An 18458-nucleotide genomic window follows, 5' to 3' on the forward strand; every position below is an offset into this window, starting at 1 on the left:
TGCACCTACCATGTTCCTTGACACTTCCTACCTACAGTTGCTCTGAAGCCTTCAAGTTTCTCAAATATAGAAATCCTCAAATTACCACAGTGCTGGCCTTCCCATTGTGGACCAGGGCCAAGGGGAAGTGGGAAGCAATATTTAGGGCATACTATATTTCAGGGGTGGTTTGTTCTGGAGGAATGGGCAGGGTGGTACTGGTGCTTGAACTCAAGGTCTGGGCGCTATCCTTGAGCTATTATACAAGGCTTGTACTCTACCACTTGAGCCACAGCTCTACTTCAGGCTTTGTGTGTGAGTGTGACTGTGTGGTTAACTGGAGATAAGACTCCCACAGAGTTTCTTTTCCAGGCTGGTTTTGAATTGCAATTCTCAGATCTCAGCCTCCTGAGTAACTAGGATTACAGGTATGAACCAACAGTGTGTGGCCACTTCAGTATCTTATAAGATATTCAATGTATGATTCAATGACTTTGATAAGAAAACAGATTACACATACTATTTAGTGCTCACAAAAACTTTGTGAGACAACTTTAAAGATGAGGAAATTAGAGTTTGGAGAGTTTGAACAGAAAATTTAATAAGAATTGCTTGCTTAGGGCTGGGAAGTTGGCTCAGTGGTAGAGCGCTTGCCTTGCATGCCTGAGGCCCTGGGTTCGATTCCTCAGCACCACATAAGCAGAAAGAAAAAAGCCAGAAGTGGCGCTGTGGCTCAAGTGGTAGGGCACTAGCCTTGAGCTGAAGAGCTGAGGGACAGTGCTCAGGCCCAGAGTTCAGGCCCCACAACCGGACCAAAAAAAAAGAATTGCTTGCTTAATTGGTTCAAAAGCATAGGCTCTTTTTTTTTTTTTTTGCAAATTTTTTACTGTGATTAAGTGATTACATAATGTCACAAATTTCACAGTAGTGTGGGATAGTGATGTTTAGTTAAAGTCACAATCACATTTTAACCTTCCTGGGGCAAATTGTCTATCGTGGTCTATAAAGTTTATGAGTTCTATGGGCTCTGACAGTAATTTCTTCCACATTGGGTGATATGTACATTTCTTTCCTTTTGCTTAGTGTCAGCTGTTCCCTCTTTCCCTCTCATTCCCTCCCTCCCATCGCTGCCATTGAGTTGCTTAGTTTGTTTTGATCAATGTCCAGTGCAGCTGATGGGTCCCGCTGTTGTATGTTTTCCCCTGTTTCCCTCTAGTTCTGTGTCCTCCTCCTAGTTTCCCTCCGATGTGCACATATATACCATATATGTGGTCAGCAGTATGGGGTCATTTAGTAATGCTTCGACCAGATGAGTGGAGGTCCTCTGTTTCTCAAGTCTTGTTAATTTTGTCGAATCACCTTACATTTTGGATTTAACATCCACTTATCAGGGAGACCATGTACCGTTTGTCTCTTTGCTCTTGGCTTACCTCGCTCAACATGATTTCTTCTAGCTCCATCCATTTCCCTGCAAATGCCATTATTTTGTCCTTTCTAATGGCTGCATAACATTCCACTGTATATAGATACCACAATTTTTGGATCCATTCATCTGTGGTGGGGCATTTGGGTTGATTCCATATCCTGGCTATTGTGAACAGTGCTGCAATAAACATGGAGTTGCCTATGTCCTTGTATCCTGGTTCCTGTTGTTCAGGATAGATGCCTAGGAGTGGTATGGCTGGGTCACAGGGGAGGTCAATATTTAGCTTTCTGAGGACCCTCCAGACTGCTTTCCAAAGTGGTTGTATAAGTGTACATTCCCACTACCAGTGTAATAGGGTTCCTCTTTCTCCGCATCCCTGCCAGCATTTGTCATTGGCTTACTTTAGGTTCACTTTTAGTTTTCTGCATGTGGCCGCCCAGTTTTCCCAGCACCAGAGTTGAAGAGTCTGTGCTTCTTCCACTGTATGTCTTTGGCTCCTTTGTCAAATATCAGCTGACTGTAGGCCTATGATTTTATTTCTGGATCTTCTATTCTATTCCATTGGCCTTCAGGTCTGTTTTTGTGCCAGTACCAGGCTGCCTTTGTTATTATGGCTCTATAGTAGAGTTTGAAGTCTGGCATCAAGATCCCTCCCATGTTATATTTTTTGCCTAGAATTGTTTTGGCTATTCTAGGTCTTTTGTTGTTCCATATGAATTTTTGGACTGTTTTCTGTATTTCAGTAATGTCTGTCATTGAGATTTTAATAGGAATTGTGCTGAATTTGTATATTAATTTTGGCAACATGGCCAGTTTCACTAAATTAAGTCTGCCTATCCAAGAACATGGAAGGTCTTTCCATTTCCTGGTGTCCTCTGTAATCTCTTTAAGTTTTTATAGTTTTCATTAAATAGTTTATTTACATCTTTGGTTAGGTTAATTCCTAAATATTTTATTTTTTTTAGAATATTCTCTTTTGAGTATGGGCTAATTTTCTTTTACTCTGGAATTTTGATTTAGTAAAAATTTATCTCATATTTATATCATGTATGCATGGGTTTAGCCAATGATCTCTTTTATCCCTCTTAGCATTAAATTTTAAGAGTTTATGGGGTAGCAGTGTGGCTCAGTGGTAGAGCACTTGCCTAGTATTCATTGGGTTTAAGTCCTAGTACTACAATTTAAAAAATTAAGTTTATAATTCTCGACTCATTTATTAAATAATTTATGTAGAGATAAACCATTTTTTTTTACACATCTCTGGTAACTGGAGAAGCTGTAATGGAGATGGGGTAGGGGAGGAGACTATTCTAGAAGGAACTCTGGAAAGATACTTCAGCCCATCTGTGGAAATCATCAGATGGCTACAAGCCGATGCACAAAGTGAAGTCATATTACTAGGAAAGCCAGGAATAAGTATAAGGAGTAATTTTCAAAATCCAGTTCCCACAAAGTGGGAGAATTTGTCCCACCCAAAATAAAGATTTATTTTTAAAGCAATGGTAATTAAGACACAAAAACTATGAAGAAAAGATAACTTGATTCCAAACATTAAGATTTCTATTTATCCAACAACACACAACAGAGAAGGCAAAAAGACACTTATTGGTACTTGAAATCTACAGAACCAGTCTATGCCACGAGCAGCCTGTACATGCTCATCTCATCTGAAATATGTAGAACCAACAAAAGACAGTGCTCAGGACATACACAGAATCTTTACAGATGTGTATGCAGCCGGCAATGTCCCAGCAGGCACAAACGATATAAACTTGTTCTTCACAGAAGAGGAAACATGGGTGGTGAGCAACAAGAAAGAAATCCTCACTCAGCAAATGGGGAGATGAGACATTGCATGTTTATCCAATTGACAGTCAGTGTCCTGGTGAAAGTAGGTGTTGGTCAGATGAATACACAGAATCTGAGGACGAGAGCATCATTGGTTCACCCATCTTTGAGAAAGAAATGTAGCTAACAGAAGTAGATATGCAGATGTGACATGACCCACTCATTCTACTTTTGGGATTGCCCCAGAGACACTTCTAAACATGTACACAAACTCATAAGCACAGGAATTTTCATAGGAGCAACATTCCTAGTAGCAAAAATAAAATAAACAGGCCAAAGGTTCATCAAGAGGGAATTCATGCATAGATTGTCATCTAACTACACAATGTAATATCACACCATGGGGAAAACTACTGAGTCAGATCCACACACACCAATGTGGTCAAATCTCAGATGCAAAATGTTGTTGGGGGGGGGGGAGGAGAGGGGAAGCAAATTTCATAAGGCATCGTAGAGCATAATATCACTTTGATGAAGGTTTCACAAATAGGCATTAAATCTTTACATTGCTTAGGACTGCACCCATAATGTCTAACAGATAGAAATACCTGGAAATGACAAACACCAGGTTAGAGTACTGGGGGGGAGGGGAGGTTGCAGAAAGAGAGGCTTTGAATTTATTATTAATGTTTAATTTCTGAAGTTGGGCAGAGAGATGTTGGCTCCACTATTTTTTTTACACAATTTGGGGCATGCCACAATAAATGAATTTTTTTAACTCAAGGAAAAATATCTTATAATAAAAGTCACCCCTTTAAGTACACCAAAGTATACATATATATTTTCCCCTTCTGGGCAGCCAAGAATATTTTTTTCTCCATTTAGATTTTTTTCTTAAACAGTTGGATTACTGTCAGGCACATTTTTCAGACAAAATAACCCAAAAGCTCATTCTTGCCAGTTAAGGTTCACATTCTGTGCCAGTGGATACAAATGAATGCGATACAGAATTCAGCTTATGTCACGTGAGGGACAGCGAGGGAAAAGCAAGGCCGCTCTTAGTTAAGTGGCATGCGTGTATGCACAGTTTATTTGTTCAGGGTTGTTGCAAGGAGCAAGGGAAACACGAAAATACTTGGGCCATAAATTGCCATGTAAAAGACAAAGAGAAACCCTGGCATATTATGAAACTATAAATTACTTCTGCTGAAAGGGTAGAATTTGCAGTATTCCCTTAACCCAGGTTTCACCTCCCTATGTTTGACAGAATAACTCCTGTTCTTTGGAGAAAAACACATGAAATAAATGTAAAACCCGAGAGGGAAATCATCTAATATGTACACCACCTGCCTAATAAAAGGAGAATAAATTTGGTTTGGGGGCTAAGTAGATTTGCTTATGTTTTAACTTAGTTAAGAGGCACACGCCACCTAAATTACCCACATGTACATTTTTAATTTCAAAAGCATCACACAGAGGGACAAAAATCATTTCAGGACATTTGGAAAGCTTTGCTTTTTCAAAAGGCTTTCACAGTGGACGGTTGTGTGATGGAGTTCCTGTTTGTAAATGAAGGCTCCATGGGCCCAGGTTAGCATGGAAGTATGGCTGTTTATTTAGAGGGCTAATAGGCTGGCCTGCAGGCCAGAACTGGGACAGCAGACCTGCAGTGTTGGCTTTACTGGACATCACAGACAGGCCCTCTTGCTCTAGAGATTGCCACATTGCCGAGCTAATGGCCACAGGTACCAAACAATGTCTTCCCCAGAATAAACATATCTACTCTTTTAAACCTCTTTTTCTCAAATCCTGGGAAGGCAGCAGGCCACATGAAGAGCTACCGGCAAACCCCTTTCTTTGAAGAAATACCCAAATGAGTCAATCCCCCGTTAAGGGATTTGCTAAAGACAAAGGTCCAGGAAGCCACGTAAAAATGATTTGTGAGCCTATTTGACGCCTGACATTTTTTTTTAAACCTTCTATGCCCCATTTCAAAAAAAAAATGCATCTGTAGGCAACTTGATGGCTACTTAAGGCTAAACGCTGGTCTCAGATGTGTATTTGAGGCGTCGTTTCAATCTGGAGTTTACTAAAGCCAAGACCTAAACCATAAAAAGGGAGTTGGTAATGAAAATGAAGAGAAGTTTAGAGTCAGGGCCAGCTCGCTCTCCTGACCCTCCAGAGAGGCCCTGTGACCCTCCCTCTAACAGGAATGCTGGGTCTTGGGGATGTCAGGTGTGACAGTTGGACCGGTGGGATTTCAAAGACCCAATTCCACTTGTTCTAATCAGTGGTAGAAGCAGATACCTATTTCTCCACATTCTGTGTTCTGTGTAAGAAAAAGAGATGTGCACCAGTGAGTCACGCCTGAACCCTAGCTAATCAGGAGATTGAGATCCAAGGATTGTGGTTTGAAGCCAGCACAGGCTGAAAAGTCTGTAAGATGCTTATCTCCAATTAATGGAGCTGTGGCTCAAGTGGTAGAGTACCAGGCTTGAGTGAAAAAGATAAGGGACAGCGCGCAGGTCCAGAGTTCAAGCCCCAGAATTGGCTCAAAAAAAAAAAAAAAAAGCAACCAGACTTTGAGTGTCAGAATAGGGCATCTTGGCTGGGTACCTGTGGTTCATGCCTGTAATCCTTGCTACTCAGGGCTGAGATCTGATGATGGCAGTTTCAAGCCAGCCAAGGTGGGAAAGTCCATGAGACTCTTTCTTCCAGTTAACCACCAGAAAGCCAAAAATGGGGCTGTGGCTCAAGTGATAGAGCACCAGGCTTGAGTGCAAAAGCTAAGGGACAGTGACTGGGCCTTGAAATCAAGCCCCAGGAATGGCACAAAAAAAGAAACCAGAAAGAAAAGAGTATAGGGCAACCTTTTGGTACCACTTAGGCTAATCTGACTATTGGAGAAAAAGAAAAGGAAAAGAAACTGAATTCCACAAGTACTTATGATGAAAAATAATAGCTCTGATGCTCCAGGGCTTACAATTAGCCACTGTGGCTTTTCAGACATCGAACGACAATTTCTTCTTAATATTCCTAAAGATAAGACTCTTATCCTTCTTTTATAACAGAGAAATGAGTCTCTGAGAGATGTGGTGTCCAGGTCTAGGACTTGGGATCTGAATTCACATCGAATCAAGTCTTAAAATCCTTATTTTGTTTTGAACTTCTAAAGATGAGATTAAAAAAAAAACAACATCCAGGTGCTTCAAGATGCAGCCTTAGGTTTCCCTGGACAATTATTATTATGCTGGATAACCAGCAATTCCAATCTGCAGTGACAATGCTAGAGAAAGAGGAGGTTATTTGGTTTAACCCAGCGCTGTAAGGGAGCGCTGCGGTCTAGGCCTGACCCTTTTGACTTCACTGCTGTAAGAAAGTTATAAAACACCCCTTGCATGACTCCTCTCATTCTACTCCTGTGTTTGATCTGACAGTAAGGGTTTACAAAACCTTCTTTGTTCCCAAACCATGTTAAATAATAGGAGGAAAAAGTACATCCCCCCCCCCCAAAATCATGCACAGATAAGTTGGCTAAAAAATAAATAAATAAACGTATGAGCTCTTTTTCTTTTGAATTAATTTATTGAAAAAGAACCATTACAGTATCTATATCCGTTCCCATCCATTTTCTCATCTGGAATTTATTTCGGAAGACGCTCACTGCTCCTTACAGGTTCAATGTTACCCATTTTCACACCATGGAACTATTGAAAGCACTTGAAATTCCGGACGATAGAAGCAGAGCCAGTGTATTTCCCCACGATGCAGCTAATGTGTCAGACTTGTAAAAGAGCTCTTAGTGGCAGGCCTCCATTTAGAGAAAGACGGAAACTAGCTTTAAATACTTAAAGCTTTAATATCTAGTCCATTATACTAAAGCGGGGTCTTGTAAAGAGTCAATTATGGGATACTTCTGATTTGATCCACATGCAAGGGAAACGGCTGCTTTGCCTTTAAATCCCTGTTGTAAGTGTCTCGTTTAAATAATTAGTGACACTTTTTCTTTGATCAAATTGATTCATATTGTTATTCTTCTATGTTAATTTAAAACTTAATCCACGCAAAACTCAAAAGCAGATTTTAATCACTCAGAAAGCTCTCTGAAAGAATGGACTTTTCCAGAAAACGGTTTTCATTTTTATTTCCAAAACCATGAACTCATTGAAAAATAGATTAATTTTCTCTAGGGAAATACATGTGTCACAAGCCAAAAATGATACTTTTTGTATGTAGAATTATGAATTTCATATATATATGTAAATGTATGATACATATTTAGCACGTTTAAGCAACTAATATTCTTGAGCTCCTCAAAGCTAATCAAATATAATCTCAGTTTATGGTTGGAGGGTAGAAAGCATATGTGTGTTTGCAACATACCATCAAAGGGTTTATCTCTGCATTTTAAATTTCATTCACAATTAAAGGATATAAATATAAATAAAAGTGAAATGCCAGATTTTACGTATTAAATGTTATTAGCTCATCATCTCCAATGTTGGTCAGGGCTCTGGGAACCTGGAATAATTAGTAGTTGTTTTGTGAAGAGCTTTTGGAAACAAATCTGAAAGGCCTAGAAAATGCACCTTATCTCTGGCTCAGCAATAACAATCCTAGGATTATGATAAACCTGTCTCAGGAAAATATCTACAAGATTTTATTTACACCAATATTTAGTACTAAGTTTAATATTAAGACATTAGGGAAAATCTAAAAGTAGCAAATAGAAGGCTTGTTAAAAACATTATACTTTTACTTGAGATTGTAGCCCCAGCATTTACTGAATACATGGAAGAATACAGAATAGATGCTGTTTACTTCTTATTTATTTATTCATGTATGTTTGTTTGTGAAGATTGAAGCCAGAGTCATCCCCGTGCTAGGCAAATGCTCTACCCCCGAGCTATGTCCCCAGTGCTGCATATACTTATATTTGTTACTTTGTGTCAGTGCTGGAGCTTGAACTCAAGGCCTGGGCACCATCTTTTAGCATTTTGCTCGAGGCTAGTGCTCTACCACTTTAGCCATAGCTCTACTTCCAGTTTTAAGAGTTTTAAGGGCTTTCTTGTTCAGGCTGGCTTCAAATCACAATCTGAGTAGCTACGATTACAGACTTGAGCCACTAGCACCTGGCTTGAGCTAATTTCTTGTGAGCAGTGTAAAGTCTGTTCTAGATTGTCTCTGTACATATCCAGTTCTTCTAGCACTACTTACTGATGACTCTTTCCTGTTGTTTTGTTTTTGTTCCTCATCAAAAATCAGTTGGGCTAGGCTGGGAATGTGGCTTAGTGGTACAGTGCTTGCCTAGCATGCATAAAGCCCTGGGTTTGATTCCTCAGTACCACATAAACAGAAAAAGCCAGAAGTGGCTCTGTGGCTCAAGTGGTAGAGTGCTAACCTTGAACAAAAGCAGTTCAGGGACTGAGTTCAAGCCCTAGGACTGGCAAAAAAAAAAAAAAAAAAAATCAATTGGGGCCAGGAATGTAGCTTAGTGTTAGGGTGCTTGCCTAGCATGAATGAAATGTATGAAGACATGGGTTCAATTTCTCAGTACCACATAAAGAGAAAAAGCTAGAAGCAGCGCTATGGCTCAAGTGGTACAGTACTAGCTTTGAGCAAAAGCAGCTCAGGGACAGTGCTCTGAGCTCAAGCCCAGGACTGGTGGAAAGAAAAATCAGTTGGTGATATTTATTGTGGATCTATTTCTTCTATACATCTGGCTCCACTGAGAGATCTGTCTCTTCTTTGCCAATACCACATCATTTTTGTTATGATAGCTTTATAGTATGTCTTGTCAGTCCTCCAACTTCACTTTCCTTCTGGGCTTTTGCCTTTCCATACACATTTTAGGACCAGCTTGTAGACAGATAGCCACAAAGTAACTTGCTGGAATACTAATTAAGATTGCAAAGAACCTACAGATCATGTGGAGAAGAGGTGATGTCATGATAATATTGATCTTCCTATCCATGAACATGGGATATCTCTCCATGTACTAAATTATTTGATTTCCTTCGTTAGAATTTTGTAGACCTGGCACATATTTTGTTAGATATATACATACTTAAACATTCTGTTTGGGTGGCACCAATAAATGGTATTGCATTTTAGTTTTGCACTGGTTCTGGGGCTTGAACTCAGGACCCAGGCACTGTCCCTTAGCTTTGCCATAACTTCACTTCTGGCTTTTTGCTGGTTAACTGGAAATAAGAGTCTTATGGACTTTCTTGCCTGGGTTGGCATTAAAACCAGGATCCTCCGATCTTAGCCTCCTGAGTAGTGAGGATTACAGGCATGAGCCATCAGTGCCTGGCTTAAATGATGTTTTTATTGTCCTACTTTATGGTGAGTTTTCAGATTTGGTAAGGCAATTTCTCCCCAGTCCCCTTTATCAAGTAGTTCTTTTATGGTCTCATTCAGTTTCTTTTCGGCAAAGAATTGAGAATCAGCTGAGAAATACTGGGATTTTTATTTCAGACTGCACTAAATTTATGAGTAATCTGAGAATGCACAATGTTGGGTCTTGTAATCTAAAAACATATTTATCTCTATTGATTCATCTTTTAAAACTTTCACTGAAGTTCAACAGTTTACTTTCTATAGGTAATACACATTTGTTGCTAAGTTTTATCCTTAGGAATTAATATATTTCATGTTCTTACTGAGCCACACAAAAATTCATTGGTTTTCTTTCTTTCTTTTTTCTGCATTAAGCTTCAGCGTACTACTGATTGTAGCCCATACTATGTGGCATCAAGGAACACCACAGATTGGGTTAACTTAGAATGAACAGCAATTTACTTAATTCGGTAAGTCCAAGACCAAGGCGCCACTCCTGGTGAGGGCCTTTCTCCTCTGTGAGAGGTGATGGGGAGGAGCCCATTCCTTCATCAGGAACCTGCTCCTATAATACTGCCATCAATCCATCCAGAGGGAAGAGACCTCATGACCTAACACCTCCGCAAGGCCTCATCCCTCATAGCTGCTCAACAGGAGATTCATATTCCACCCCCACCAACTTTAGGAAAAACAAATTATAGCAGCTACTTTGCAAAAGTCTCCTATTTCTTAGAGATGTTCGTTTTTCAAATCAGACTTTCATAAGCTGATAATCTGTAGAATAATGAATCATCTCTGCCTTTCTGATGTGTATTTATATGTGTGTATATATAACACATATACACATATGCATACAGACATGTTTATTTGATAGTACAAATTTGTGAATTTCTTAAGTGTCTGGAGCTTCCATAAATGGCATTTACATATGAGTTAGGCTGTCCTCGTCTAGCTTTGTTGCCAGCCTATAAAGCTGAGTTTGAAAACTTTAAAACCTTGGCTATATTCTGGATTTTTTTTTTTTTTTTTTTGTCGGTTGTGGGGCTTGAACTCTGGGCCTAGACACTGTCCTTGAGCTCTTCAGCTCAAGGAAAATGCTCTACCACTTAAGCCACTGGTGCCACTTCCAGTTTTCTGGTGGTTAATTGGATAAGAGTCTCACGGAGGGGCTGGGAAGTTGGCTCAGTGGTAGAGCGCTTGCCTTGCATGCCAGAGGCCCTGGGTTCGATTTCTCAGCACCATAAGCAAAAAGAAAAAAGCCGGAAGTGGCGCTGGAGCTCAAGTGGTAGAGCACTAGCCTTGAGCTGAAGAGCTGAGGGACAGCGCCCAGGCCCAGAGTTCAGGCCCCATGACCGGACCCAAAAAAAAAAAAAAAAAAAAAAAGTCTCACGGACTTTCCTGGGCCGGCTGGCTTTGATCCATGATCCTCAGATCTCAGCCTCCTTAGTAGCTAGGGTTACAGGTGTGAGCCACTAGTGCCCTGCTTATTCTGGAACACTTTTATCTAGCAATAGAAGTAGTTATTCTTCAAAGTTTTGTAGAGTTCATATGTAAAAAACCAGACTTGCCAGGTGCTGGTGGCTCACACCTGTAAGCCTCGCTACTCAGGAGGCTGAGATCTGAGGGTTGCAATTTTCAAAGCCAGCTCAGGCAGGAAAGCCCACGAGACTCTTATCTGCAATAAACTACTACAAAAAAAAATCTGGAAGTGGTGCTGTGGCTCAAGTGGTAGTGCTAGCCTCAAGCAAAAGAAGCTCAGGGACAGTGCCCAGGCCGAGAGTTCAAGCCCAGGACTAGAAAAAAATAAGTAAAAAAGATGATAAATAAGAAGAAATAAATAAGAAGGCTTGATGCCTTCTTCCAATTCTTAAAAATTTTAAATTACTTTTCTATATTAAAAATTGTTTATCTTGTAGGCTTTAAGTTACACATTGCTAGAAAGTCTTTTCAACTAGATTTTCAAATTTATTAGTAGGTGCATCCAACTTTAAGTCTCTTCCTTTGTGGGTTTTCTTTCTTTTTTTCTTTTTTCTTTTGCCAGTCATGGGGCCTGAACTCTGGGCCCAGGCACTGTCTCGCAGCTATTCAGCTCAAGGCTAGTGCTTTACCACTTGAGCCACAGCGCCACTTCTGGCTTTTTCTGCTTATGTGGTACTGAGGAATCGAACCCAGGGCCTCATGCATGCAAGGCAAGCACTCTACCACTGAACCACCTTCCTAGCCCCTGGGTTCTGTTTCTTTTTTATGATCACATTTTATGTCATGTTTTTCTGATATTAAAATTTCCCTTGAAATTTAATATATGGTTGAATTTTCAAGATCTCCTATGGTTATTTATATTCAGACATATTTTATCTTTGTTAGGTATAATGTTTTGTGTGTATTTTATTTGATCAGATTTGCTTAGTAGCTCATGTAAATCCTCTATATCTTTATTCTGTGCATGTGGGTATGGGTGTGTGTTTGATGATCTGCTGTCTGAGAAAGGGTTGTCAAAATCTTCCACTCCAATTGTGGATTTGTCAGTTTCTTGTAATTCTGGTTTTTTTACTCAATACTGTACATTTCAAAGGTTTTAGTCCATAAAAATTCCAAAATCTTATTTCTTCTTGATGTATTGTGCCTTTTAGCAAAAGGAAGAAATTCTTTTAGGGCCTTTTCTGTTGTTTTTCACATTTCAAGACTACAATGATTATGTTGTCTGAAGTTAGTACTGCCTTGGTTTTCTTAGCATTTAAATGGCGTATTTCTATAAATTTTTCTTGCTGAGCGCCAGTGGCTCCCACCTGTAATCCTATCTATTCAGGAGGCTGAGAGTCAGAGCCAAATGTAGGCAGATAAGCCTATGAGACTCCATATCCAAAAATAACCAGCAAAAATCCAGGCTGGAGGCATGACTCAAGTGGCATAACACTCGCTCAGGAAGTTTCAGGTCTTGAATTCAAACCCTAAAAAAAAAACCCTCTTTTATCCTTTTACATGTCATATATTTGAATTATATCTATTTTAATTATATGACATATACATATATGTCATATATTTAAATTTTAAATGTCATATAAACAGCATATTGAAAAAACTTTGAAAAATCCTTAATTGGAGAATTTAACCTATATACTCTTTGTAACTACTAGTATATTATAGTTAGCTACTTTTATGTTTTCTATTGTTCTTTTGTCTTCAATGTCATTTGCTGGATTGATTTAGTTCTCTATCATTCATGCATATATCCTTACAACTTTTCCTCCCAACAGAGTTTTAGCAAGTATTCTCCCACTTCTATTTTCATCTTTCTTTTTTTCTCCTCCCATAGTGAAATCATCTGGTATTTCGGTTCCAGGTTCTCGTTGATTATTTCTCATATGCAGAGTCATTAGACTCGTTTTAGGTCTTGTTTCTTTTCTCATCTTTTTCTTTCTAAGGCTGGTACTGGAGATTGAACTCAGGGCCTCTTGCATTAGCTAAGCTTTTTCAGTCAAGGCTAGTACTCTACACATCAACTTCTAGCTTTTTTTCTGGTTAATTGGAGGTAAGAAGTTCTTGGATTTGTCCTGAGCTGGCTTTGAACCTCAATCCTCAAATCTCAGCCTCCTGAGTAGCTAGGATTACAGATGTGAGCCACTGGTGCCTGGAGTCACTCGTTTTCTTACTCATATTCCTCTGAATTTTGGGGGGGGGGGGAGGGGGAGGAAGGTAGAGACAAAGTTTGTGGGCAACAAGTTCCCAAGTCTTGCTGTGCTTGAAAATATCTTCTTAATTTTTAAGTAACATTTACATTTGTCTTAAATATTAATTTGCCTGGAATAAGATTTTAGCTTTAATATAATATTTCCTTATAATATTGAGATACTATTTCATCTCAATATAAATTTGTTGTCCTTCTTTGTCCTTGGTATTCTCATGAGGTGAGCCTTTGCTCTCTGAAGGCTCCTGCCTTGTTTTGGATTTGGGAAATTATCTTTTATTATTTTATCAATTATTTCTTCCCAGTTTCTCCTTCAGTTCTTCAAACAATATAATCTCACTAACTTTTTTTCCCTAATGTCACATTTTTTGACATCTTACAACTTTTGGGGAAAATATGCATATAATTAGATCCCAATGTTAATCTAACCTATTCAATATTAAGGAGGTTTAAAAACAAATTTCAAACTGCGTCTTTGAATGTTTTGGCTCTGTAGCATTTTCCTTAGCTGGATTTCCTTCAGAGAATCCTGTACTTTTTATTTTTTATTTTATTTTCTGCTGGTCCTAGAGCTTGAACTCAGGGCCTGGGCCCTGTCCTTGAACCTCTCTGTGCTCAAGGCTAGCGCTCTACCACTTGAGCCCCAGCAACACTTCTAGCTTTTTCTGTGTATATGGTACTGAGGAATTGAACCCAGGGCTTCATGCATGCTAGGCAAGCACTCTACTGCTAAGCCACATTTCCAAGCCCTGCTATGCATATTTTTAAAACTTATTTAACCAATATTTAATTAGCGTCTAACTTTTGTTTGACATCATATTTTGGGACTAAAGATCCAAAGCTGAAAAACCAACAAACACCAGCTTACAGTTTGGTACAGACGTTCTCAACTTCAGTACTGCGATTTTGCCTGGAAATGTCTTTGCTACGGGAGGCTGTCCAGGTGTGACGGGATGTTTAGCCACATCTCTAGCCTCTCCCAGTGGGTGCTAGTGACATCCTCACACCCACAGGAACAATCAAATGTGTGCACAGCACTGGCCAATGTACCCACATGGGCAGGTCTGACTCTCCTTTCTTCCCTCCCTCCCCCTCTGCCACTTAGAATCACTGGCCTGGCAGGAGAAAGAACTAGAACAACATGGGGTAAATGACAGTGGGCAAGAGGATCTACATAGTACAATACTGACACACAAAGGCTGTGCTAGCCTTGCCTGAGGTTAAAGGTTTCATCAAGCAGATGACACGAGAGAGAGAGAGAAAGAGAGAGAGAGGGGAGAGGAGAGAGAGAGAGAGAGGAGGGAGAGAGAGAGAGAGAGTGTGTGTGTGTGGTTTCATCAAGCAGATGATACCTGTCCTGTAGAGAGAGAGAGAGAGAGAGAGAGAGAGAGAGAGAGTGGTCTATGCCTGGGCACTGTCCCTTAGTTTTTTTTCACACGAGGTGGTACTTTACCACTTCTCCCCTTGCAACTTCCATAACTCCACTTCCAACACTGGGGTGGTTAAATTGGAACTAAGAGACTCATGGACTTGCTTCAAACCCAGACCCTCAGATCTCAGCCTCTTGAGAAGCTAGGATTACAAACTTGAGCCATCTGCACCTAGCCAGGTCTGTATCTTACAGGAGCAGTTAGGCATTGAGTAGAGAAACAAAAAAAAAGAGAAGAAAGAACTGCAATATTTAAAAAAAAAACACACAAACAGCGAACAGAGACGGAAAGGCTGAAAGTCTTCGATGCATTTAGGGAACACTCAGTAGTTGAGTGCAGTGTGTGGCTGGAACGTAGGTAGATCTGAGGGCTGTGGGAAAGGAAGGAGGGAGCAATAAACTGAAGGGTGGTTATGGACAAGGGAGGAAGGGAACATGCAGGATACGCTAAGAAATGTGCGCGTCCTTCAGTAGTAATGGCAAGCCACTGGAAGTATTTTAGAAAGGTGGTTTTATAAATATCCTGTGAATCATTATGAGAGAAATGAGACTGAAATGGAAGGATTGGTTGGAAGATAGTTAAAACAGGTAAGTCAAGGACTTACCAGATAAGGACAGCAGAGACTAGATGTGGAGTATGGTCACAGAAGGCAGAGCTGATACAGTTCAGTGATGACTTATATGGAAAGACTTGGGAGGATCGAAGGACATCCTTGAATTCTGATGAGAGAGAGAAGAGAGGGGCTGGGAAGGTGGCTCAGTGGTAGAGCGCTTGCCTTGCATGCATGAGGCCCTGGGTTCGAATCCTCAGTACCACATAAGCAAAAAGAAAAAAGCCGGAAGTGGCGCTGTTGCTCAAGTGGTAGAGTGCTAGCCTTGAGTTGAAGAGCTGAGGGACAGCGCCTAGGCCGAGTTCAGGCTCCACAACAGGACCAAGAGAGACAGAGAGAGAGAGAGAGAGAGAGAGAGAGAGAGAGAGAGAGAGAGGAGAGGTGGGGTAAAGAGAGAGAGAGAGAGAGAGGAGTTTTCTTAGTACTTTCAGGCAGGAATTCAAATACAAATTCTTGGGACAAAAAATCAAAACAAAACAAAAACCACAAGTGTCTTGCAGTATCATAGTTGTAAACACAATAAACAATCAGTAAATTGGCAAGTTTTCAGAAAGCCAGAATGTCTATTCTCCCTACCAAGAATCATTGTTTTTCTCCATTATGAAAAACTTTGAAATCTTCTCTAAACATTTTCTCATGGTCTTTTTATTCAAAATCAAAATTTTTTGGTCAGTCATGAGGTTTGAACTCTGGGCGTGGGAGCTGTCCCTCAGCTCTTCAGCTCAAAGCTAACACTCTACCACTTGAACCACAGTTCCACTTCCGGTTTTCTGAGATGTTTATTGGAGATAAGAGTCTCACAGACTTTCCTGCCTGGGCTGGCTTTGAACTGTGATCCTCAGATCTCAGCCTCCTGAGTAGCTAGGATTACAGGTGTGAGCCACTGGCACCCGGCTTTATTCAAAAACTTTAAGAGAATATGCTGTTGTTTCTTTCCTCCCCAAATACTCCACTGTCAAATCAACTCATTTCTGACACATTATTTCAGCTGTTATAAGAGATTGTGATATTTTCAGCCAAGTTCAGACAATGAGAACTAATTTTTCACTTACTAATGGTATAAAATAGACAATTTATGCCCATAAATGACAAGATCTTTAAAACAGCTATAAATGCTAATAATTGGCCTGTGGGAGAACTGGTCAGCATCCTAAGTACTGTGGTACTGAGGACGCCTAGTGGTGAGAATATGAATAGCTTCACTGTGAAGATTAAATATTCACTGAGAAGATTAAATATTCTGACCAATGTGAAGCAGTCATAGCAATCTTGACCTGCCCAAAATTGGGAAGTGATTTTCAGGGGCACAAATGGCTGAGTCCCTGGATTCTAGGCAGAAGAGCTTATAAGGTAGGCCTTGGACCCCTTATGCCTCTGCTCTATGCTTACAACAGATGTTCAGTATGGCTGTCTCCTTGCTTAAGTTTGAACTGGGCTTACTTTGGTTTTCTAGTCTACTCATCATCTTTCTTTTCTTTCTTTCTTTCTTTCTGTCTGTCTGTCTGTCATGGGGCTTGAACTGTCCCTGAGTCTTTCACTTGAGCCACAGCGCCACTTCCATTTTTCTAGTGGTTAATTGGAGATTAGAGTCTCATGGACTTCCTGCCTGGGCTGGCTTTGAACCGTGATCTTCAGATTTTCAGCCTCCTGAGTAGCCAGAATTACAGGCATGAGCCACCAGCGCCTTTTCTTACACTTTACTCTCTTATAAAATCTGTATGCAAAGGAGGTTTGATCGGTCACACCTTTAGGGGAAGGATACAAGTTCTCCTTGAGTTTTACAGTTATCTCAGAAGATGTTAAGCAGTAGTTATTGTGTGTGTGTGTGTGTGTGTGTGTGCATATGCGCGTGTGCATGCACGTGCTTGCCAGTACTAGGGCTTAAACTCAGGGACTAGGAACTGTCCTCCTTTAGCTTTTTCACTATAGGCTGGTGCTCACCACTTAAGCCATAACTCCACTCCAGCTTTTTGGTGGTCAATTGGAGATAAGAGTATCATGGACTTTCATTCCCTAGACTGGCTTGAAACCATGAGCCTCAGATTTAAGATTCCTGAGTAGCTAGGATTGATGTGAACCACTAGCACCAGCTTACAGATACCCTTACAGTGAGGTCTTTGGGAGAAATTTCTTAAATGCCATGAGATCTAGGGCTGGGGAAATCTTACTTTGTGCTTTTATTTAATAGTAAGAAATGCCTCATAAGGGAGACTAAAGGCTAGTTTCCATGACCCTCATTAATAGCAGTTACATTGATCCAGGGTCTCTCCAAGTGTAGCTTGGCCAATAACTGTCAGACACTCTAAGGCTTGAATTTGGACCCTGCGCTTTATTAGTTTGTTACTTCAGCTCTGTTTGCTTCTTTTCACATAGAGGAAATAATGTCTCTTTTCATGGTTTTGAGGTTTAAATAAGATCTGTGAAAGCATATAGTATCGAGACAGCACAACACAAATGCTCAAAGCAGCTAGGTTCTCTTTCTTCACTTTCCCTTCCCTTTACAAAGAATGCATTAAATTATCAAAATGAGAAATATCTTGCTTAAAATATAGGTTTGTATGGGGTCCTTTGTCAATCATATATGTTCAAGCCAGCTCCCACCTGTAATCCTAGCTACACAGGAGGCTGAGATCTGGGGAATCTCGGTTCCAAGCCAGACCGGGCAAGAAAGTCCATGAGATCTTTATCTCCAATTAACTACCAGAAAACCAGAAGTGGCACTGTGGCTCAAGTGGTAGAGTGCTCGCCTTGAGCTGAAGAGCTTAGGGACAGCACTTAGGCCCAGAGTTCAAGCCCCATAACCGACAAAAAAAATAGTAATAAGAATATATGTTCAAGCCAAATGTGAGTCAAACCAAATGCTTGTCTTTATTAGACTGTGTTTTTAACAAAGAAAAGATACTGATCTTAAAGTAGATGCTGACCAGAGGTGTTAAGGGCTTGGCTGGGTACCAAATATCAATGACATAACCTGATTTGTATAAAGAATTCTACAGGATTACAAATGAGTTAAGTCAACTCCATGATCATACTTATGTGAACTGTGAGATTTGCTAAAGAGGGCTGATAAAAAGATCCTATGGAAGTTGTAAAGAAAGAGAAACTGATGCTAGTGTATGAAGAAGGCCCCAACCTCTCAGCCAGTCGCAGCAAACAATGCACATTTGGACAAAGTCAAACAGCTCTCATGCCTTATCT

Source organism: Dipodomys spectabilis, unplaced genomic scaffold, assembly GCF_019054845.1.
Source record: "Dipodomys spectabilis isolate Male_0828 unplaced genomic scaffold, ASM1905484v1 ptg000004l, whole genome shotgun sequence".
Taxonomy (NCBI): domain Eukaryota; kingdom Metazoa; phylum Chordata; class Mammalia; order Rodentia; family Heteromyidae; genus Dipodomys; species Dipodomys spectabilis.